This window comes from Halichoeres trimaculatus, unplaced genomic scaffold, assembly GCF_033239565.1.
Source record: "Halichoeres trimaculatus isolate MK-OKI-2021-1 unplaced genomic scaffold, fHalTri1.1 fHalTri1_scaffold_19, whole genome shotgun sequence".
Classification (NCBI taxonomy): domain Eukaryota; kingdom Metazoa; phylum Chordata; class Actinopteri; order Labriformes; family Labridae; genus Halichoeres; species Halichoeres trimaculatus.
Window position 1 is genome coordinate 14,836,584 of NW_027437197.1, and position 23,890 is coordinate 14,860,473.

The window sequence follows — 23,890 nt, forward strand, 5'->3', positions numbered from 1 at the left end:
TAACAGAGGTTGCTAAGTACAGCTGTTCCCTGCTCTTTACTCTGCATGTTGTACGTCTCTCTTTAGCTTCTCAATACAATAAAGGCAAAAATAACACAAAGCAGTTGCACATGATAAGCTGAGTTGAAGGTGTTCAAAAGCTGTGTTTTTTTGCTCTGTAACTGTTCGATTTCCGTCCATTTGTGCAAAAATGTGGTCACAAAAGCTGGTGCTTGGTAAGTAATCCAAAAACAGACTTATTGAAGTTACTGCTGTGTTTAAACAATATCACTCTCAGAGCTGAATATGAGCACAACTGTCAATATCCTTCTGCTGATGAATGATGGCACCAGTCATACTTATTTCCAGTGATCCAGTTTAAAATCTAAAAACAAAACCCTAACTTAATGGCTTAAAGAGTGGGTATTGTTCATTTTAGGCTTTATTCTGTTCCTCTGGTGTCTTCGTAGTAGCTTTACATGATTGAAGGCTGAAAAAAATTCATTTTTTTCTCTCCCTGGTGTTTTAAAAACCATTATTTCAGCCTCTGTCAGAGGCACTTTGTTTAAGCTGCTGTCTCTTTAAGGCTCCACAAACTTTGTTCACTTTGATAAGTCAGCTCTTTGGGAGCCTGTCAGGGGCGGAGCTATGAGCAGACCTTGATGTTTGAGGCCCGTCCTTTCACTAGGGCTGGGATGATGAATCTATTATTATTATTTATTTTTTTTTACATCAGACCATTTGAAAAGGTTGAATAATGATGATGTTGATGTCAACAGACTATATCAGGAGCCAAACTGTACAAAACTGTGAGCCAGATTTTGGGATTTATTTATGGGACCTGACATTACATTACTAGACAGCCAAAGAAAAACATTTGGCCCTCTACAAGAAAAAGGTAACTTATTTCCAACATATATGATTAAAAAAAAAAAAAAAAAAAACTAAAACGAAGGATCTTAATACCTATGTGTATCACTGTTTTCTATACCACCCATAATGTTAACAATTTTAGAAAGCATAATAGTATAAATTTATATTAAGATATATAATATTATATCCTCTACAGTGAAAAGTCACAAGAACGTAGTTTTAAATTCTGGAACAGTTTTGAAAAATGGTCGTCACAAACAGCAGCTCCACTGATAAGAGATGCCCTACATAAAAAAAGCCTGATTATCATCCTCAGTGTTATCACAATAAGTAGTGGTAGCAGTTTATCGACATGTCATCACATATTGGATGTTATGTATTCTAATCTTTCTCCCGTTTCTTTTTTTATTTTCCAAGCGGCCTGAAACAACCTCCCACTACATGCGTGTGGGAGTACAAAGCTCAGTCGTTTCCATAAAATAAGCTGCCCTTCTGCTGTGAATCACCCCGACGGCTATTGTTGCAGATTTGCTAAAGTGTTTCCCCTTCTCTATTTACCTAAATAAAAAATACCACCAAATGGTTATTGATTCCTTTCAATAGATTCTTATTCTTCAAGTGTAGAACTTAATGTCCTTTATTTGCCAAACTGCAATCTGATATTGACAGCTGCTATTAGAGGGCATCCAAGTGTTCAGTGCAATGCCAATATAGTTTCCTCAGTGTCTAACTGCTTCATTCTGCAGAGCTCATAAATCCACGTTTGAATGTTTTACCCAGAAACAAACTCGCTCTCTGCTGGTTTAAGCAACGGCTGCGTGTTTCCCTTCTGCACCCCCAGGCTGCAACTGCATGAGCTCTGCTGCACCACATTCTGTTTTCTCTCATGCAAACACACACTAGCTACCTACCAGACTCCCAGATTTGTTTCAGGATCGTATCAGAGTCACAGATAAGAATTATTGTCTCAACATGAACACATATTTAGAAACAAACAGCGAGCCTGAGGGGAAATCTTTGCTGTAATGCAACCCCTGAAGTGGCTCTTACACCTTCATCAGATTAGTTTGATCACAAAAAGATGCTCTCGACTGTCTGGGATAAACTTCAGCTCGAGCATTCCTGAAACCTCTCAGTCCTGGAAAGAGGGAGCAGACTGTGATTGGCTTTGCACGCTTGAGCTGCCTGACAGACGTATACCTGCTATAGAGGAGCACAATCCCCTGATGGGGAATCAGCAGAAGCTGTTTACAGTGGAAGCACAATGCCATATGTTGCAGACTGAATAAAAGCCATGGCTGTGATAAAAACTGAAAGGTGGCATGCACTAAGTAGCATGGAGGAAAGAAGTCATTGGCTATCTTCCTTTCGTATCTTGCCTGCGGCTGTGAAATGTGCTGGATGTGCCTGTATTAGCGCTGTGTGGAGGGGCTCTGCAGCCAATCCTCTCAAACCGACAGCGTCTTTTTTTAAACAGAGCTCCCTGAAGACAGGAAATGCTGGCCTGAGCAGTTTTGGGCTGGAATGTGCATTTACGCCTTGGTATCTATGACAGAGTCTATCCTATTGTCTAGAGGAGCCATCGTGGTGGCAATGGAGCCTAAATGAGGCCAATAATGGTTCCCTGCTCGGTCCCCAGAGTCTCGCCTGTTTAAAAATCGATTCTCTGCTTGACTGGGGACAGGCTGGGAATAGAGAGAACGGGAAGAAATGGAGAGGAAAGTGGCGGAAAGAAGGAGGCGGGGTTAAGACAGGTTACAAAAGATAAGAGAGATAGCATTATTAAAAGGAGCGCTGCATGGTGAGGTATCAATTTGTAGCTTTTATGAGTATTTTGAGCAATGCATGCTGATAGATCACAAATGATGCTTTATTTGTTCCTCCTTCCTTGTTTGAAATCATTTCATTTTCAACCAATCCCTCTTTTTTTGGTAAAAACAACTTTGAAACACATCTTTCCTCTTAGTTTTAGGCCTCTTAAGCTCTGCATCCTTTCATTCTGCTTCATATTAATGTAAATGCTGAGATCATGAGCAAGGAAGCACAAGTTTAACTGTTTTCTCATCTCTGCTTTCACCATCCTCTCCAGCCTGCACATCAATATAATAAAAAGTCTGAAACCTAGCAAGTAAAACTTTACAATCTTTGTGATAAAACTTTGTGACAATTGACTTGGAGTGATGGATCGCTTCCACCGACTTAATAAAAGTTTAGAAAATGTTTCCTCTGCTCACGAGAGTTGCATAAAAATAAGTATAAAAATATCTTTATGCAGTGAACTCTGAGGAGCTGTACAATATTAAAGCATCTCATAAATCATTCTGAAGATGCGGACAAAGATATCCAATCAGCTTCTGCAGGACTAAGTTATAACACAAGCCAAACAACCACAGACGAACACACAGTGTAACAACTTACCAAAGCGAGAGTAAACCTGTCACAGAGTTGCAGTCAGGTGGAAAAAAACGGTCTCTACTTTCTGCCCACAAAGAGCGCAGGATGCTGCTGGATTTGACAGAAAAGATATATGAGCTTCATCAGCAGCTGGACCAATCCGAGGAACTAGTGGGTGTTGCAGAACAATAGCTACAGCCAACCAAAAGTCCCAAACACACACGCACACAAAGAGAGCAGTGGTAGGTGTGTGAAAGCCCTATTAGACAGACGAGGCCTTATTGAGCGGGTGGTATCTGCTCTCAGTGGGCACAGGGGAGCTGATGGGCGGATGGAGAGACGAAGGGGAGTCAGGAAATGTTTAATTCAACATGTGCTTATCTTGTGCTCTTATTTACACCATCAGTATCACTTCAGCTACCCTGTGTGGAAATACCTCTGAAGCGTGGATGTCTGACCTTCACTGGTCTCCTGTGGCTCTGAAACACTCACCTGTGTGTCTCAACTGACACTCCTGTACACCCAAGCATGTGCTGCAGAGGGGTTCAAAACTAAATCTTTAATTAAGTCCCCATGAGGACGAAGCACAATACGGAGCTGAGCCACAATAAACAATGCAGATGTATAGATTTTTGTCTTCTTTGCACAGCTGCTGTCTAAATACAAACATGCAGCCAAAAACAGAGAGAAAAATATGTCAGGGTTCGTTTTTAATGCAGGATCAGGATCTGGACTTTATCAGGGCTGTTTTTTAATGTTCAGACAAATGTGATCAGAAAACAAAATTTTTTTGCCCCAAGTATTTCTTTAACTGCATAATCTTATTTTATTGTACCATTTTATAACTAATCAAGTATCCTTCTTTAACCGAGGCTCATGCTTTATCACTTCTGCTCTTCTGTACTTTTCCTTTTTGACAGTCCACCTCCAGTGTCCACCATGACTACAAAATTAATCCAAGAAATCATTTTGAGCAGAGAAAAACACAAAGCTCTCTTCTCACTACTGAAGTTTGTCAGCCGTTTGTAGAGATTTCGACGTGCTGTAAATCAATTTAGTCCTTTCCGACCCAAACAAGAAGCTGAGAAGTAGCATTTATGAATAACCTATACTCCTGGTGATAATCTCATTTTGAGTTTTGGATTAAGATCAGGTTTATATCTAGAAGAGAAACTTTTCCAAGATCACTCAGATAGTTTGCACGGCTCCTTTAAAAATAAAAAAATAAAATAACATCTGCTCTAAGGGTGGGAGAAAAAAATCAATGTAAAGGGATTTTTTGTTTGGCAGTATCAAAATCAGGATTTTTGACAAAAAACGTTTTTTTTTTTTTTTTTCAAACTCAAATTTTTAATTTCAGTCTTTGTTTATAAACTGGATTGGAAAAAAGTTAACACTTTTTTTTCCAGCGGACGGTGACATGATTTTCTCTGACTCATGTGTTGTGCATTTTATGGGAAAATATGGCCCCTGATATAGTCTGTCGACATTATCATCATCACTTCACGTTTACACAAGGTCTGGTGTTCAAAAAGCAAACTAAAAAATCACAATAAGTATTGAGGAATCGCTATTTACACTTAATCAGCATCCCAAAAATCGTAATAGAACCGAATTGCGAGAATAGGATATGGTCCCAGCCCTAATCTGCTCCTCATTTTGTGACAGATTTCCACATATTTGTCCGTTCATTTGCTTTTGTTTTACATTTTTTTAAATTGTACAGAGACTTTATGGACATTCTGTAGTGCACTGAGATGTATCTGTACTTTTGTTTTTGTTTGTGACCTTAACAGAAAGCAAAATGTACGCCTCATTTAGAACAGGACTTATCTCAGTGACATAATTAATGCACTGTAAGATGAAAGCTGGGGATCTTGGATCTTGGGCCAAGAAAACATCTTCACCACAAAATCCTGATACACTTTCTTTATCTCATTCATCAACTCGTACAGGCTTCTCTCCTTTATCCTCTCCTCCTCTCTGAGTCTTTCTGCTGCAGTTTAAATGTCCACAGACTTACTCTGACAAACTGAACTGGCATGTAATGTTTTTTTAATGCTCCATATATGTGTGTATGCTTTATTTCGAAGGGCAATCTGGCTGATTTCAATGAAATTGTTGTTGTCTGTTGGAAACTCAGAGTGGCTGTTAAAGCTTAATATCTATTATCCACTTTGGCTGGTGATTCAGAAATTTGTACTTAAAACCCCTGACACACGCGCACACACACTATCATTGATCGTCCTCCGACCACTGCTGTATTCATTCTACAGTGCAGCTGCTGTGGAGGGGGGAAGGCCCTGCGGGGAGCAGTCCAGTTATCTCAGATAGAATCTTATTACAGGATTTATGTGAATAGAATCAGATCTGTAAGATAGTCTATCTATGTCTGTGCCCGTGTGTGTGTATCTGTAAACGTGTGTCCTGCTGTGAGGTTATCCAAGGCTCTGTCTATGGAACATGGAGAGGGCTTCTGTCAATTGCTCCCATACTCCATGAATAGCCAGAGCTCTTCACAGGCCATGTGTTCAGCTTCTCTTGTGTGGCATATTATAATAAGATCCGTAACACTGCCATATTACTGTCATATGAAAGCAAAGCAGGGCTACAGGAGAGCCAGAAATGAGCAGGCACACAGAGAGAGGAAGAGAGCCTGAGTGAAAGTCCAGTCAGCTCTCTGCTTTTTCTCCCCTGACATGCTGCAAGGCTCGGGCAGGCTGATCTGCTCTGGTGTGTGGATGAAGGGAGGAAAAGAGGAGGAAGAGGCAGCGGGAGAAAGAGGGAAGGAAAGAAGGAGAGAGGGAGGGAGGGGGAGGAATGGCAGAGGCTGCAAACCTAGGATACGTGCCAGATCCCTGCTGGAGCCAAGAGCAGGACTGACTGGGCCTGTGTGTCAGATCAGTGTGCACAGACACACACAGAAACACACACCAATAGGCAGGATGAACAGACACATGGATGTCACTGACCTTCACAGCTCTCACACACTGAGACAATAACACCTTATTATCATCTTTTAAAGATCTATCCTCATTCTTTAAAAGGTTTATAAGCTTTTCTGATATCTTACACCTCTTGGATTTCTGGGCTCTTATTGCCTCAGAAGTTGTATTTTCTCACCCTTCTCCCTGGATTGTTTCCCTGTGAACCTGATTGGATGAGTGTTTAAAGAATAAGACACTTGGCTCTGACTTTACATCCACTCATTACTGACCCGTGGCACTAATAGCGAGCATGTTGTACACAATGTGGGTCTCCATCAGAGACGGCTGCTCCACACAGTGCAATATTTATGGCAGTCCCTCCTCTCGGGGGACTTTTTGCACCATAACACAGACCACTGCAGCTGACAAAATAACAGTGCAGAGTGTTCCAGCTTTAGGAAACAGTAGAAACACCTCTCCTTCTCTCTCTCTGCCTTTTCCGTCTCTCCCTTGCTGATTCTTGCATGACCTCATCTCAGTCTTTTTGTCTTTCCTTTCTTCATAGCTTAGAGCTGAGGCCATCTGAGTGGATTTCAGAGACAAGTTGACAAGCCGAGGAACAGAAAATTGAGCTAAAGTCCCTCTTCGGTGTCTCTGTCGCTTTTTTCGTGGCCCGGTCCACCGAGAGATCACGGCTTACAATTTCACTGTTGTGAGCAAATCTGATGTGGAAAACTCTGACAACTTTTTTCCCCCTCTCTATGAGTAAGCGCCAGCTCGAAGATCTTCAACACGACCATCTCTGAGGAATTCTACAGTAGTGATACAACATTCAAGAAAGAAAGCGATTGAATTACACCTCTGAATTTGATCTCATCCTGTGAGACAAGGCAATTTGCCAAGACTAATCTTGTGTATGTCACAGAGAAACATTCTTCTCTTTCTTTATGTGAACATGTGCTTGTGCTATAGCTCCTCTCTTGCACATCCCGCCCCGTGGGACGTTGGCAGGATTTTCCCAGAACCGATGCAAAGTGACAGCCAGGAGAATGATTCCATTACAGCGGGTGTTGTCTCCTCTGCCTGTGTTATGACAAAGCTGGTGGCAGCATGTGAACACTGAGGTGGGATATATTCAGGTTTGTTCTATTATTAAATATCAATACCCAATGAGCCTATAGTCGTCACATTGGTTTACACAACCTGAGAGCGGCTGAAACCTTCAACATGTCCTCCAGTTATAATTACAGAACAAGATATTTGACATTTCCTTTCAATTTGATGCCGGTAATTGTTGTCTGATCTGGTTTCAGCGGCAGAAAAACAACACTAAAGGTCAGTCTCTTCAAAAGAAAAAAAAGTCAAAACAAATACAGACTTATTTTACGTGATATCTTCTCTCACCAGGACAGAGATAAGACACAGATGGACAGGTTTGCCTTTATTTACCACATCCACAGCTGTCACAGTTCACCTGAAAGGCAACGTGAAGTTTGTACATCTAGTGCTCACTGTGGGAACCTCAGGCAGGGAGACAGAAGCTCAAAGCAAAGAGGAAAAGTGAGACAGGTATCTGCAGCTCCGTGCTGATTGAGTGGCATGTGTCAGGGAGGTTATCAGTGAGGAGATGGCAGTGAAGGTGAGTTCAAGTATTCTGAGCTCACTGCATAATGTCTTCACCTGTTTCTTCTGCCCTGTACTTTCAGGTGACTGCTGAATGTTTGGAACTTGTTATCAACCTTTCTGATAGTTTGAAATGAGTTTCCTCAGGCCAGGCCACAGAAAGAAAAAGCCTTTTCACACAGCAAGAAGTACTAAACTACTTAATGCAAAGAAGAGGCATAACACAGATTCTGAACAGAAACAATTTTGCAGGATTTCTTCAGCGTGAAGCTCCTGTGAGGAGTCTTAAACTAGTGCTGAAACAGACTGGACTTCATGCTGAATCCTTTTAAGAGTCTAAAAAGCTCAGACATTTCAATTACCTGCTTTGTCCACAGGGGGCGCCCAAATCAACACAACACCAACCCTCTACTTTCCTCACATGACCCAGCAGATACAAATGAAGCTTATTTTTCCATCAACAGAAGACTGAGACTTGATCTGCATGTGCTGTTGAGCTACTTCTGTTTTCAGTGAACATTTTGGTAAGGTGACAGGAAACTTCAGAGCAGAGGTAGGGGATATATTAAATATACTCAATGTATTGTAGGTGGTTGCACGTATGTATAAAATGACTATATTGTGAGCATCGAGTACAAACAGTCACATAAATGTTTTCAGACATCTGTTTGTAATTCTTTCCAGAGCTTTGCTTTTTCAATCCCTACTCTCCTCTCACAGCAAGCACCATGCTCCCCCACCCCCCCACCCACCAAGAAAACCTTCCCACATGTGTGTTTTTGTATTAGAAGAGAAGGGGAAAAAGTTGCTTGCACATCTCATCAGTTGCAGGTTGTGGTTCTTGGGGCTTGTTTTCTAAAGTGTTGATCCTTCTTTGGGCTTTCTTTGCTGCCTGGATGATGATCTCTGCCTGATTCTCTCAGCTCTCCACAACAAGAAACAAATGTGACACGTTCTTGAGTTTCACTTTCATTTCTCTGTGCACTCTGCCCCCTCCCCTGCTCAGTCACAGCACTCAGCTGTGCACTGCTTAAAACTGATAGGAGCTATCAGGAAAAAAAAAATAAGGTTCTGAGGCATCATCACTTTAGTTCATGCTATTTTCAAAGTGTATTATAATATAATATAATATAATATAATATAATATAATATAATATAATATAATATAATATAATATAATATAATATAATATAATGTATTGAGCCAGTTGAATAAATCTGAATGAATCATTTTACTGGAACTGAAAATATGTTACTACATAAAATTTGGGTTGAAATTGAAAGTTCACTTAACCTAATTGGGATTTTCCTCTTTTTGCATGCACATTTTAAAAATCCAAGTGAAGGGTCTGTTTAAATCACTACACTAGTCTCATTTTATGCATCAAAAGGTTGAATTTAACATTTAAATAGTGATTTAGAGGAGAAACCAGAATAGCAAGATGTATCGTGTATGGTGATGTAGCCTAAAAATACTGAGTTATTGTTTTTTTTGGTCTTATTGTGCAGCCCTACTTCAGAGGACACATCCCTTCTTTTAGTGCAGTCAGCTGCCTGCTCTTCTGATGTTCCTTTTCAAAATAAAACTTGCTAACCAAATGAAGACTTGATTCTGGTAAATTTATGGCTCGATTCATGTAATATTACTATTTCATTCTTGTGTACTGTTTTATTTTATTTCCGTACTACATCAAGTTTACATTTATGGAATCTTGTTTTTCAAAATCTTGTTTTTTTTGTTTTTTCTTTGATGTGTTTCTATTACCCGGCCACAAAAACCTAAACAAGCCTCTCACAGTTGCTTAGCACTCTCCTATATTTATAGCTCATGATTTACTGAGACAATTTGGAAAAAACACACACCCTGGAAACAGATTTCAGCCACTTAACAGCTGACAGTTGCGTGACAAGAAATGAACTATTGCTTTGTTTTTCTTGCATTATCAAACCCTGCCCTGGATCTTCCTGCTGGTTTCACACACAGTGTGAACTGTAGTATATGCTATCGACAGAGGAAGAGAATCAGATTCATATTAGTGCTTTTAACCTCAGGGCTGGACCCACGCTTGGATCCATGAGCTTAAAGGCCTGAAGAGTTCAAGCCTGAGGGTCTTGAAACTGGGCTATAAATGCCAGCGTCCTAATTTGTGAGATGGAAACCTGATTTATTGCACATGTTTGGTTATTCTGAAGGGCAGTTAATCAAGCTGTATTCTCCCTGTGCTGTTTATTGTTTCTTTATTGTCAATCAATGTGACAAGGAAGGGATGGTCTTTTAAAACATGACCCTCCTCCAAATATCAATTCCAATAGTTCAGTGATTAAAAACAATGTGCATGCAGAGTGAGAGTGTGTGCATGTGTTAATAAATGTGCTCTCCGCTGCAATCTCTCCTCCACCTTCTTTCTGCAACAAATCACTGACCTGTCCTCTGCGCTCTGATCTGAGGAGCTACATCACACAGCTCACATGCTAAAAGCTTCCACACTCCTCTGGATTCCACGTCTACGTTGTTGTTATTAAGCACTCGTACGTGTCTGTGCATAATTGAACATTTTGAACCCTTGAGCCAATATGCCTCGAATGAATCCTCAGCTCCCACATCAAAATGATTATTTCTAAACAAACCGTGTTTAATCGACTGCGTGCCTCCACGGCTCTCTCCATCTGGAGGATGCTGTGTGACAGCTTCCCTTAAATTACAAATATCAATCTGCCACAGTGGGAGCTCAGCTGCCAGTGGCCTCATGGGGGTTCACGTCAAAGCAAGCAGCCTTCAAAACAAAGCCATCAAACCGCCTCGTTGCTGTACATCTTTCTTCTCAGACAGAAACGCTCATCACCTGATCACAGTTGGCTAAATGACTCAAAGACAGACTCATTGGTGGGTTAATAACAGCTAAAGTGACTTGCACACAGGCCCACTGTGGGGTTCTGGGTCAGCTCTGTCAGGCTCCGCCCCTCTCTCCCAACACAGCAGAGACCGACAGACGCCAGCACCGAGGGCTCCCAATCTGCTGTGTGATCAGCGACCGGCACTCCTCCCTAAGCATGTCATCCTCCTCCTCCTCTTTCTCCTCATCACCGGCTGTCTGCCCGCGGCAACACCACCACTTACACTCCATCCACCCCACTTATTGATACACTTCACCGCAGGATCGCCTTCGAGAGCTCCTTGGGAAAGCAATGGGTCTGCGGGGTGGCCTAATTCAATCAATGTTAGGAGGGGGAAACACACACATCATTCATCACCAGCGCAGCAGCGAGCGAGGAAGACTCTCCAGCAGCTCTTCCTTGTGAGTGGACGACCATTAACACAAACAAATTGGCTTGCTGGGGTCCCACTGGGCGCTGAGCGGCTTAGTTAAAGTGGTGCACTGTTATCATGCAAAGGTATTTCTGCAACTCTGGGACTTGGTCGTATAAAGAAAATGGTGCAAAAATAATAATAGTGCAGCAGGTTATTAGACCAACACTGGACGCCATGGCTCCCTTTGGGTTCATTTGATTTCCACTTGGGCTGCGTAACGGTTTATAGCAGGCAGAATGTGTGCTCTGTGCAAAATTACAACACACCCAAACAGGTATTTAACACTGGGGTATCCTGATATGAAATTGTGCAAGAATAAGTGTGACACTTTGTGTTTCAATTGGCATTTATATTTCTCAATAGCAATATCGAGAAAACACTGTCTTCAAAAACTTCACATTCAGTGCAATTTGTCACGTTACACACATCACAACAGAAGAAATGTATCTTTCAAAGCCTCACGTTTCTCATAAGAGACAAATTTTCACACAGAACCTGTTCGTGAGCGACCCAACTCGTTGTCAAGCTACTGCAACAACACAAGACCCTTTTTTCACACTGCAGGAGCCTCTTTTTAATGCTCATGTGTTTCTTTCTAACGTGATTCAGCCAAGCACCGCTCCATAATGATCAGCTAATGGATTTTAACACCACTCAGTTCACATGATGAGGCCATTTAAAGCAAACACTGTAGAGCAGAAAGAGAGGAAGAAAAAGCATGATGCACTTTTGGTAGCATGAGGTGTGAAATGGACTCAACATGTCGATTCAAGAAGGCAACATGAATAAAAAAGAAGCTAATAAGCATCAAGACAAAACAACACACTCTGGTGTTTATGTCGTAGAGTGTAGATGTCCACCCAAAGGCAGTGAATAACTTCCTAACTCAACACAGAGTTGAACAAAGGCGCTGTCTGTTTCAGCACCTCGGACAGTTCCTGTCATCCTCTCCATGACGAGGCGCTGCTGGCAGCAGAGACGGCCCTGTCAGCTTTATCTGCTGCCTAACATCAGACTGAATAAATGACTTAACCAATTCATTAAATGCATGGCTGCATGCTCGTAAAGTCACCCCTGGAATCCAGAGTGACACTCAGACATGTTCTTTCATTCCTCTGTGCGCTTTAATGGGGTGGTTCACCTCCAAGTGGACTCTGGCACAAGAAGATATAGGTCACCTGAGAAAGCTGTAAAAACTCTGCTCTGCTTTACAGCACAGGGGCTCAGAATGGCTGGATTTAATTGTGTTTCAAGCAACACAAAGACCCCCCTGTTAGTTTTTGTGTGTGTTTATGTGAAGGAGAGAGCCTACCTTCACACAAGCATGTGCTCACTCAAAGCTCATGTTCCAGATGACTCCTCCAACTATCTCTCTCCAAAACATTAAATCAACAACAGAACAGAAATGATGCAGACTTTTCCAGAGGTCTGAACGTGTTCCAGCCTTTTAAGATTCCAGGATCATCATCCAGCAGCTTCCAGATTCCTGCGTCATGCGTCGGTATGTGCCACTCAAGGGACCGTGCTGTTTGTCCCCACGGGAAACTCGTACAGTAGGTCAGAAAGGCATGAGAGCCAGTGGTTGTTGGAGTGCTCATGAAACACTGAGATGTCGATTCCTTGCAGCTAAACAGCTTAAATGATTCGGATTGGCTCAATAAAAATAAGAGTGTGCGCGAGTTTGGGCACCTTGTTTCTGTGTCTCGAATTTAGACTCTGCAACTACAGTGACGCACTCTCTCTCTCTTTCTTACCCCCCACCCCCCCCCCCCCCACACACACACACACACACACACACACACACACACACACCATTGGAATATGTTTCAGAGAGTGTGTGCGTGCACGTGAGACAAACATACAGAAGAAAAAAAGATGGAGAAGATGGTGAGTTGTTTTTCTGGCGCATCCATTTCGAAAACTATTTTCTTGTTAAACCGGAGCCTCGTGAATCCTGCAGCCTCTACCCGCCGTATAAAAGCAGGATTGTGCATATAATAAGGCTTACTGGTCGTCTAGCTTCAGGGAAAGCTGCTGCTTCGTTTACACCTTTATCTAAATCCTCTCCTCGGTGAGCTCCAGTGAGCCCGGCGGGCCGGTGTGTGTGAGACTGCACTGCAGAGGGCTTCTCCGGCAGCTCCATCACTGAGCAAACACATCGCGAGCCAAATAATAAAGGACACACTCTGAGAAATACACACTTCGGAGTATTCCCACACTGCGACATCATTAGTTTCATTATCTATCCGTCCTCACTGCTTGTGATAAACACAATCATCTATTTTCGACTTCATCTCTTTGCTGCAACACTGGCAGGTGCTGAACTTCTCTCAGCGTCTCACAGACTCGCAGCCTTTTCTAACTGATTTATATCACATCCCCACCGTGCTTTTCCCCGGCTTCTCTGGCGCAACTGTCCGGCAGAGACACAGTCACAGTCGATCAATTAATTGCCGCAATAATCGGAGAACCAACCGAAACCAACCAACTTTATCAAACCGTGTTTGGAAGCAAAGCCAAAGAGGGAAAACTGGCCTACCTTCAACTCGATTCCAAAATCGCACGACGCCGTTTGTCAGTCAGTGGGGAAGGCTTTGGACATCACAACTCCGACTCAATCGAGAAAACACGTTTCCAGAAAATTGGTGCAAGCCAGTGGTGGAGTGTGTCTCAGCGAGGTCACCCATTCAGCCAGTCGTCCAGTTTAAATCCAAACAGAATGATGGAGATCTTATCTGTGTCCTTTGGGGAAGAAGTGCGCCAAGCGCTCTCCTACGCAGATGTGACTTTGCGCGCTTGGAATAAGAGGGATGATTGGTAGAAATGTGGGAAAAAATAGTCCACTATAAGCATAAAAAACGGTTTATAAAAGGAGAGGGGGCGCAGATGCCAAGTGGTCACCCCCTCCAAAAAATGTCACTCAAATCGTGCTCGATCCCTAATCCTCCTCTGGGTGCTTCACCAGCCCAAGACGCACTGCTCAGTGCGATCCCCACTCAGCAGCGCCGCGGTGCAGGAGATTGGGGGAAAGGAAATGTATGGATATAATGGCCAGATCCGATGGGGGGTTCCCTCCACAGCTCCGCTCCGGAGTTGCACACGACGAGAAGGATCTCTCCCCGGTCCTAGTGCACCACACACCGTCCCCTGCTGGCGCTGTAACGCACGCCGCGGCTGCACCTGCGCTCTGTCATTCCCATCGATTAAACAGTGAAATGGATGAGGGGGAAAGAAATTCCGGCAGACACCTATAACTCAGGTCAGAGGCTTCAGCTCTGAACAGAAAAGGGGTGAGCAGAGAAGGCGCCTCAGCTCAGCTCACTTCCAGGAAGACAGAGAAGGAAACGGAGAGAGGGAGAGACAGAAAGAGAGGGGTGTGTGTGTGTGTGTGTGTGTGTGTGTGTGTGTGTGTGTGTGTGTTTGTGTGTGTGTGTGTGTGTGTGTGTGTGTGTGTGTGTGTGTGTGTGTGTGTGTGTGTGTGTGTGTGTGTGTGTGTGTCAGAAATAAAGGGAAAAGGACAGAGAGAAAAGGATTCAAATATGTCCTCCAGTAAAGTTCAAACTGCTCATGTCCAGGTCTTAAATGAGGAAAAAAGCTTCTCTAAAGTCAGAAATCAAAGCTCAGGTTTGAAACTCAAAGATCAATAAATTCAGCACCAGATGAGAGTCCATAGATCTGGGAAAGTGAATCTTTGTGTAAGGAAAACACAAAAACGGCCGATATCATAGGAATGAAGCAAATCAAATCTTTGAATCATGAAGTGATCAAAGTATCCTGGCTGTATGTTGTGTATCAAAGAGGCCTGTTTCCTCTGAAAGAGATGCTTTCCTGCACTGTGCTCAGAAGTCTTTGAACACAGAATTTTAAAAAAGACTCAGAAAGCAGATCTCTGATTTCAAAGATGGTTTGTCACAGCTTCACTGGAATAGGTGTTATTTGCTTAGGAGGTGGAATGAACAAGACAGCTTTGGAGTTTTTGTCATCCTAAAGTTCCCATTCATTCCATCAGGTCTCGACCAAGGGGCAACCTCCAGTCTGAGAATATGAGACAATGCGGAAGTGCTAAAATCTGCTGTTTCTCAAGTGTCCGCTTGAGGTTGGCTCCGGAAGTACAGGAGGTCACATACACATCAAGCCAAAAAAAAGCTGTTTTCACAACAGAAATTAACCTATTTACAGCCCGGTTCAAAAACGTCTCCCGTCTGAGTCACTTATTTTATTATCAGCATACACTGTACGAAAGGTGATTTTTTTCTAACTCCACAGTTCAGAGGATATTAAGATTGCAAGTTCGCCAAATCAGAGGCACAGCTCAGGTCACGTGATCGACAGGCACCCTTTAGCTGTACGCAAAGCCCTTGCCATGTCCAATATGGCCGCTATAGCCAATGTGCTTCATTTTCTGTTTCAGAAACAGATGGGTGACTTCAGGGAGACTACATCCATGTTTTATACAGTCTATGGTCTCGACCCAAGTTTGAGAACCAACGGTTTAAATAATTCCAAAATATATTCCAAATAACGTGCATCCTAATCCACTACAATCCAATAGGTGTGCTTTGAAACACACCTGACCTCTGCTCAGGTCTGTCAGACCTCTACAGTCAGGTTAAACGACGCCTCAGTCATTTTTACAGTCTAGTCAAGATGTTAAAGAACTCCTGCATTAAGCTGCCACGTTCAGCCTGTTTAAAGGTCTAATCCGCCAGATATAATAGAACACCTGTGTGGGTGAGCAGGTAGAAAACAATAGTGAATGAGTCAGGTCTCCTATTCTGGATGAGTATGAGCCATCAGGGATGATGAGCTGAAACATCCATGTACACACACACACACACACACACACACACACACACACACACACACACACACACACACACACACACACACACACACACACACACAAATCTAGGGAAACCACATTAATTTATGGACATTTCCAGGATTGATCCTTAGATTTTTTTCTGTTCCATAAAGTGATACAATCCATCCACAGCATGTATCATGGGTAATCTATGGGAAATAGTCCTGCAGAGAAAAACCTCCATCTCTGTTGGAGTTTTTTTCTAACTAGCTCTAAAAAGGAGCTTCTTCCAGCTTTCAAACAGCCACTGGCTGATGAAATCTGGTTTTCAGATCAGAAATTCAGAATTCAGCTCCTCATCAAGTCAGAGGCATCACTAGAGTTAGAGAGGTGGTGGAGTTTGACTTTACACAACCAAAAAAAGGGACACCAAAACTGAAGTTATTGTAAAATAATAATAGTAATGATAATTGAAATCAAATTTATTCAAGAGTAATTGCACTTAAAGGATCAAAAGTTCTGATTCCGGAGATAAAACTAAAAGAAAGTAGGGCTCTAAATCCTGTTCAAAGCCTTGAACAAAGAAAATTTAAAAAAGAAGATCTGCTCTCCTTAACAAATGCACACCTTAGAGAGAAAATGGGTGGTGGTGCTCATGTTAAATTGAGTCTTTAGAAAGATATTACCAACTCAGGCCACAGGTGCCACTATAACCAACACCAAAACAATGACAACCAGATCACTCCTGGTGCTGAACTTTTGCTTCACCTGTAAAATAAAAGGTTTCCCTGATTGGGATTCAGACAAAAAGCGAGTTCAAACAATTACAAACTTTTGTTTCTCCTCACGTGCCATAAATAATAAAAAAATAAACTGATTATGTAACAAAGAAGACAAATGTTCTCATCTCTTTCCACATGTGTGTTTGTGTGTCAGTTTGAGGACATTCACCTCTCCGTATCAAACCAGGATCTGAGCGTCTGATCACTGGAGGGGGAAGAGGAGGCCAGTCTTGTGTAACCGCACTCGCCCTGGTCCAGGAAACTCGTCACAGACGCGTCTGCCTCCACACTTTCTGCTTTCAGAGCGTGAGTAGGTACCTGACTGCTCTCCGTCATGCAGAAAATATAGAACCTAACGGATACGACAAAAAACCTCCTCTTCCTTCTCTTTAAACAATCTCACCCACTCACTCACTCACCCACCCACTCATTAAGTCACGCGCTCACTCACATACGGCCTGATAAATATTCAGAGGAGCTACGTGAGTGCTACTATAAACTTCCCCGTGCTGCTGCAGGTTTCCTGTGCTCCTTCAGCGTCAGTACAGTAACACATTCATGAGAAAGTTTCAGAAGGAGAGCAGCGTTCTTTAAAGAGCATTATCAGAAATTGGAATCATGTCCCACTTTCCTGCACCGACAGAAATAGACTTTGCATTAGAATGCAATCAGATAAAGAAACAATTAATTTCCTTCGCTTCAAATTGGAAATTACCAAAAAAGACTTCTCAATGGGACACACGCAGCAGCAGCTTGGGAAGGATAGACATCACGATGACCGACATGAAGTGTGTTTCTGTGCTCTTGAATATTGTTTTAGTTTTTTTATGGAACAGTAAGACAGACAAAGATGTTTTTCACTTTTACAGATAGGACAGGTTGGGAGAGAGCAGAACAAGCAGAAAGACATGCAGCAAGGCAGGAAGGGAAACCAGCGACTGCTGCAAAAAAGGACTACAGCTTCTGGATATGGGCAAACGCTTAAGGGCCAGTTGTTCAAAGGTCATCCAATCAGATTTTGGTTATTGGATTGGATTAAATTCTGAAAATGGGTTGTTCAAAAGGGAAAGAAGGATTTCAAAATCAGATAAGATCACACAATCCAATCCCAGTTTTATTCTTGATCAAACCTTCAGTTTGTGTTGTTCATAAATTTTCAGTAGGATCTGGACCACTTTGATCCAAAAAAAAAACAAACAAAAAAAAAACAGGATTATCTTGATCCCAACAGTGGTTAGGATTTCAAGGTAGATTTCAGGAAGAAAATGAAGTAAAACTTTAAAATTGGTCAAATAATATAAAATTTGTAGAATTCAGTGTTGATCCCTTAATTTGTATCTTGCACTTGACTTGTTTAACCATTACAGTGATGAAGTAAATAAAGTTAATTTAGGCAACCAATTTAGCCTTTCAGTAAAGTAAAGTAAAAACAAAACGAAACTGAAAGAGCAGAAGCACAGATACTCCTGGCGGTGGAACAATTCAAGCTGACCAAACTGCAGCAAACCAGAGAAAAACTTCAGACCGGCTCTCCAAAAGCAGAGCTTAAAAATGCTGGACTCTCCTTCACAGATGAAGAAGAACCCTGAACATTTTTTGTTGTTGTTGTTTTGTTTTGCTGACTATTGGAAAACAAGCCTCTTTTTTTTTTTTTTTGGACGTTTTAGACGTTTACAAAATATCCATTTTGTATTTTTTTAAATGTACATTTGTTATTCATTTGTTGCAGCTTAGATGAGGGGTCTAAAAGATATTAAAAACAGAAGTGGATGATTTTTTGTTTTTTTTCTCAAAATAAAAAAAAACACCTACAATGACCCCATGTTGGTTCTTCTACCTGTTGTTCTTTAAAGAGCTGGTAGCCCACATTATGATATGTTGTCCCATTTAGAGCACTGGTAAGCCAGATTTGGTAATCTTAAAAACTGCTTATATGGATCAGGGTGCACTCAAAAAAATCAACATGGGTGTTTGTTCAACCAACACAGGTAAACATGTAGCTTCTACTAGATTATTTCAAGATAAGTGGTTAAACATGATTAAATCATGTTGTTTTAGCATGATGTGTAAAATTGTTAAAACTACAAGATTGCTTTATGTTAACTCAACCTAATTGGTTTGAGTAGGAATCCCATCTGCAACACCTCTCCAGAGCAGGAGGTGGCAGTAATGTGCAATAGGCCCTATTCATCAGAGAGCAGAGCCAAAGGATAACCTGGATAATGTGGGCATCATTTTGAAGGGTGCAAGTTCCTAATGATCTAACAATCCACTTGCTGTCGTCAGGTGTTGTCTGGACATAACTTTGTAAACTTTTGTTTGTTTAATTGGTACAAACTACTGAAGTAATTTTTGCTGTGACAGCTCATTGAAACCATGAGTGAGGAACGAAGTCAGCACATATGAGACCCTACTGTTCAGTGAGACGGGACTTGACGGGCCAGGACCAGCTGTCTGTGCTCCACGAGTGCAGATCTACAGTCTGTGCTAGACTGCCATGGATCTGTGGTCTGAGCTAAACAGGCATGGACCGGGGGTCTGTGCTCCATATAGCCCAGCCCATGTACCCAATGATTTTTACAGTTTGTTTTGTTAATAAAACAAAATGTGTTGACACACTGTGCTTTGTTGGCCAAGTTTAAACTGAAGTGTTTTAAGATTACACAGCTGGTCCATGCAGTGGTGCACAGACAGCCATGTTGCTTTTAACCAAAGCAATGTACAACACAGATCAATGTACAGCAAGGTCTTATATCCACAGTGTACCCTCCTCACTCACGGTTGAACCCACACATTGCAAATAAGTCATAACGCCAAAACTTTATGTCCACACAACACATTTACAGCTAGTTGGTTTAGCAAATTGGGATCTTGCTAAGTGAAAGCATTTTGATTACGTTGAAACAACACAGTCAAGATTAATTGACTGAACTTGGTTTGTTTTAATGGAATATAGGTGCCATGATAAAATCATGTTCTTCCAATGACTTGATTTTTTTGAGTGTGAGCCAATCCAATGTTTCTTTGAAAAACTGGCATAAAACTGAGATGGATTGCCTGATCCTGGATAGCAAGAAATGGGGTTTCCAAATCTGGATCATTTTGATATGGTTTAATTCTTTAAAAAACTGACCCTTAATTACAAGGCCACCCCAGGCTGAAGTGTTAACTTTTTAATCCATGACGGCTCCTCCACATTAAAGCACAATGGTCCTATTTCTGTGCAGATAATCAGAAAGAATGATGCTCATAATTAAACATCTCAGCATGGAGACAAAATGATTTTCTGTCCATCTCCTTCCTGTCCATCATTTGGTCGCCTCACCTGTAATCTCCTCTTAATGTGATGTTCACACACACACACACACACACACACACACACACACACACACACACACACACACACACACACACACACACACACACACACACACACACACACACACACTGGCAGATGTTTCTCACAGTGTGCTGACTGATACATGCCCAGCATCTAATTGCAGGTTTATGAAATCTGCAGGTTGCGGCTGCCAAGCAGTTTCCAAACGGATGCCAAGCTGTTGCTGTGACATGGGGTCATGACCTTCCTGTAATTGTGAAGATGATGCTTTTTTCCCCTGCTCGTCTGGTACGAACACGTGTGCCAGAAAATGACCACGGGTAACTGCCAGAGAACACCAATGGAATAAAAAACAAGAAAACAAGCAGGCTCACTTTACAAAATGTTGTTTTTTATCCAAAAAGTCACTTTTATACTAGAGCTGTACAGCTGGGTGATGTCGTACATCACCTGATCTATTAGAGAAAAATCAATTCTTGAGCCTTTGAAAGGGAGATGAAACAGTTTGAAAAAACAGGGTCGTTCATTTCTTGTCAGTCTGGGTTTTTACAAGAACAAAACTAGCAGCAGCTGGATGTTCACAACATAAAAACCTACGGTCTGTGGCTGTGAGATGAGATTAAGTTGTGACACAGAAGTCCTAGAACACAGTCTACCTGTTTAATATTTCACTCTGATATTTTTTTCATGTTTGGCCAAAAACTTCAGAAACCATCTTCTTCTGCTAAAGCAGTCATGAGTATTTAAAGAAACCCATTTTTACATGTCTCTTCAGGAATAAAGTGGCTTTATTTGTAACTGGACCACGCAGGAATAATAAATATATGAGTCTTAGCGTCCTCACTGCCGTGTTTTTAACTTTGTGTAGAGTTAGTGAGAAGCTGGAGTAACATTCACAGCATCGTACAGCTTAGCTTCTTTCAGCACGCTGAGCACTACTAAATTTTTTAACAGGGTACTAAATTCTCTCTCCCCCAGCAGCTCACCAACAAACCATCTCCAGCCAAAGACAAAAGAAAAAAAACACGGAAGTTGTGTCTCTTGAAAATCAAGGAGGAAGGTGGAAGAGGTCAGTAAAGAGCACTTTGAAGTCAACTTTGGAAAAACTCTAAAAGCAAGACTCTGCAAACATCAGATGTGGATACCAGGCAAATGGACAGCAGCACATTGGCAGATGACTCTAAACCCCTAATTCAAAGTCAGACAGAGCTGTCAAAAACGGTTGACCTCTGAGGACAAAAACCTCAAATATCTTTAGTCTGGAAAATGTATAAACATCCAACTTATCTCAAGTTAGAGAAAAAAAATCAACAGTTAAGGATGTTTTTGACCACTTGGTGGCAGTGACTCTGTCAACCATAAAGGATGTAAAATGATGGACAAGCTGACAATAAAGCATCCTAACAAGAAGTCAATAGATTTAAATCTCCCCCTTCTGGAGACGGGACAGAGGTCAAACATGAAAATAAAAAATACAGAGTCCAATAATCTATTTTTCTGAACACTACTGCTAAGACTGTGACTCAGCTCAGAGACTTGTAAATGGGTTGTGTTTTGGTCTCCACCAACTATTGATGAAGATTTCAGGCTCAAGCCTCAGGATGAAAAATGATCTGTTTATGTCATTTTCACGCTATAATTTCACACGTTGTAAATAAATAGAAATATTTCATTGTGAGTCAGGTCCAGATTTTTGTAGGGTCTGAATCTCTGTGAACACATTTCTGCAGTGTTCTGACCTTGACCAAGACATGTCAGGTTTTGAAACCTTGTCAATCTGAGTGAATCCAAGGTAAGGTATCACCCGCGCTGCGACACTCATCAACATCATCATCGAGTCTCATTGAGGTCCTCCAACCAACCTGAATTATACATCAAGCAGCCAATAAAGAGCCAGCATCTCAGGCTGTCATGGGAGCATTCCTGAAGATTCCCAGCAGAAGCGTTTCCTACTAATCAGAAAACTGGAGTAGGATCAGCATTTTCCATCTCAAGGATTACAGCAAGAAGGATAATAAGAGGAGGAGGTGGAGGTCTCCCAGTGGTGCAGTGATGAAGAGCTCTACACAAACACATGCTTTTCTGTGGTGCACATGTCTGTGTGTTAAGGTTCAGTAAGATTTAGATAAAGGTTCATCCTGGAAAACATAACTGCTTCACTTTATGTTTTGACTTGAAACAATTTGCAGCCTTGATAACAAAAGGAATGTAAAAGAAACCCTGCATTAAAAATGATTTCTTCCTCACAAGGTTACCTAACAGTCTTTTAATCACATAACTCCTCCCCGGAACATCAACTTTGCCTAAAAACAACCGTCCCCTCCCTGTCCCTCTCCATCGCCTTCAGCGTTCATTAACATAGAAATTGACGAGCCACAATTGATGCTCCAAAGCAAAGTTCAGACAGCAAGGTCAGCCAAGAATCAGTAATTAAGCCAGTCCTTAAAGTGAGGTGGATCTGCTTATTAGCAGTGCAGGCCAGGACTCATTCACACAGAACTGAAAATGGAAATGAAATCCATCTCATTCCCAGAGCCGCCCGCAGGATGTCAGCACTCAGCGTGTAAAACAATTACAGACTATTACATGGGGCAGAGAAGGCTGAAAGTGGACTTTGTCTCCTTGCCTCTAACTGCTTTACACTCTTTGAAGAGACACAGGGGCTGTCGTTTATGGTGGCCTTGTTGATGCATCTGATGTGTGCTTAACTTTATTTAAAGACAGTCCTGTCACTCATAAGACAACAAAAGTCACAATTTAAGTCTAAAGATGCATCGCAGAGTATATGACAAAGCCACAAAGTGGTGAAAGTAGTCACCAATTGGTTTCTAAGTCTATTTTCAGCAAAAACTGCAGGCACCACCTTTTAAAGCGCACATATAGTATGTACAAACAAAGTACTCAAGCTGTAATCAACAGGATACATGAGCTTTCATTGCACCCTTATCCCAAGCAGAGGCAGAGCATAAAACAGGGTTCTCCATATCCTAACCTGGAGGGCCGAGAGGCTGCAGGTTTCTTTCCAACCAAAAAATCCACCAACTGATTTCACTGATTACATCACTTTCAAACAAAGAGCAGGGACTTATCAGTGAAAGCAGCTGGTGGAGTTTTTGGTTAGAAAAAAAACCTGCAGCCTCTCGGTCCTCCAGGGTAGGAGTTGGAAATCCCTGGTATAAAAGAAAAGAGATATTTGCTAAGCAGAATTAATAAAGCTGTAATGTTATCTAGTCTCAGTTAGAGTTAATTCACTAGTCATCTTATCAGCTGGTCAGACATCATTTCCCCGCTCATGAAAACAGGAATTTAAGTTGTAGCTGACTTTTTTTGCCTGCAGGGGTTGAAAAAAACTAAACTGGATGACTTTGGGAAGGCCACTAGGTCAAACTGGTGCAGCCTCCGACTCTGCATTGCTTTAAGCATGAAGCTTAATGAAGCCTTCCTTTTTTTTTTTTTGGAACCAGCCTCAAGTGGCCATTTGAGGCACTGCATTTTGTGGATGCTGCTTGATAAAACAAACCTTCTGCAGTCTCCGATCAACAATTAAGTCTCAAACCTTCACCCCAGAGAGAACATATTTCTGATACACAGATATCAATGATAACTCATTACTTCAGGCCGAACCAGGGACAATCATGGGAAAGCAACACTCAGCATTCTTGACATTCTGTTCTGACTCTTTTTCTTCTGCTCTTGCATTAAAATGCAGTGACAGAAAGTGTTTTAGTGATGGAGTGCATTAGAGCAGAGATGAGGGGAGAATAAGAACATATATCACGATGTGTTTCATTATAAAGCTTGGTTAATTTAGATTTTAGGCCCAGGGGTGCTCGTGCACCAGCCTGGTTTGATGTCTAAC

General features: G+C 41.8%; 1 protein-coding gene and 1 long non-coding RNA gene across 6 annotated transcripts in view; one reads left to right on the plus strand and one right to left on the minus strand.

Annotated features, from left to right (window-relative positions):
• The window catches only part of il1rapl1a (interleukin 1 receptor accessory protein-like 1a), a 185,570-nt gene extending 171,156 nt beyond the window's left edge, over window positions 1-14,414 (minus strand). For 2 of the 5 annotated variants that reach the window (XM_074694841.1, XM_074694837.1), the window contains exon 1: window positions 13,645-14,414. The gene's annotated coding sequence lies outside the window, so the exon portion shown is untranslated. Of the gene's footprint in view, window positions 1-12,417; window positions 12,719-13,644 lie in introns of those variants that run through there. The other 3 variants (XM_074694843.1, XM_074694842.1, XM_074694839.1) reach the window with 2 other exon arrangements.
• On the plus strand, window positions 12,891-21,679 carry LOC141808307 (uncharacterized). The gene is made up of 3 exons (XR_012599899.1): window positions 12,891-12,992; window positions 16,846-16,997; window positions 20,212-21,679. It is a non-coding gene; the product is annotated as an uncharacterized LOC141808307 (long non-coding RNA).
• Window positions 21,680-23,890: the final 2,211 nt, after the last annotated feature.